Source organism: Rhea americana, unplaced genomic scaffold (assembly GCF_003343005.1).
Source record: "Rhea americana isolate MKP2758 unplaced genomic scaffold, rheAme1 scaffold_399, whole genome shotgun sequence".
Taxonomy (NCBI): Eukaryota; Metazoa; Chordata; class Aves; order Rheiformes; family Rheidae; genus Rhea; species Rhea americana.
In genome coordinates this window covers 433391-434108 of record NW_028186533.1, presented here as the reverse complement: position 1 = coordinate 434108, position 718 = coordinate 433391, and the positions used below count along the sequence as shown (strand labels likewise).

The window sequence follows — 718 nt, the reverse complement described above, 5'->3', positions numbered from 1 at the left end:
GTACTGATGGATCTGATCTTCCTCTGTCATCCTAGCTGGTGTCTTCAGTGAGGCGGTGCTGACTGTAGTGAATTCATTTTCAAAGAACATAAAACATCACCAGTATTTCTGCAGGGTCCAGGCGGCTTTTCTCCTCTTTCAGGCATCAACTGTTTGGATCCCACAACCTTTATTTCCTGAAATTCCTTCCTTTTGTGTTCACCCTTCTTGCTTCTGAGAACTGAATAACCAGCAGCACACGCCTAAGTCTGATGGATGTGTTGCACTCCATGAAGCCCATCAGTAAAAGCTCTCGCTGTGAGCAGGATTTGAACCTGCGCAGGGAAACCCCACTGGATTTCAAGTCCAACGCCTTAACCACTCGGCCATCACAGCACCGTGGTAGCAGAAGAGCTATAATAAAGAGGATTTCAAGGCCACAAGAATACTGGCTATTCACCCTGGACACCGCCCATCTGGAGTGTTAGCCACATCATGCAGTGACCTGGCTACTTCTTTAAATAACATGTGGTCCCTGCAGCAGAGCTGGAGGTGAGGGTAATGAAACCAGTGCTCAAGCTGAGGTAGAGGTTTTCAGGAGCCCCTGGAAATTGCAAATCAGCTGCAGTGCCTGCCAGGATGGTCCTCTGAAAAGAGACTGAGCATTTGTCCTGTGGGGATCACAATATAGTCCAGCTCTGAAGCATCCTGGCAAGATGCACAGGGAGGAGCTGTGTAT

The 718-nt window shown here is 48.6% G+C and overlaps 1 non-coding gene across 1 annotated transcript; it reads right to left on the bottom strand.

Annotated features, from left to right (window-relative positions):
- Positions 1-293: 293 nt before the first annotated feature.
- Positions 294-375, bottom strand: TRNAS-UGA (transfer RNA serine (anticodon UGA)). The gene has a single exon. It is a non-coding gene; the product is annotated as a tRNA-Ser (tRNA).
- Between the last annotated feature and the right edge of the window lie 343 nt (positions 376-718).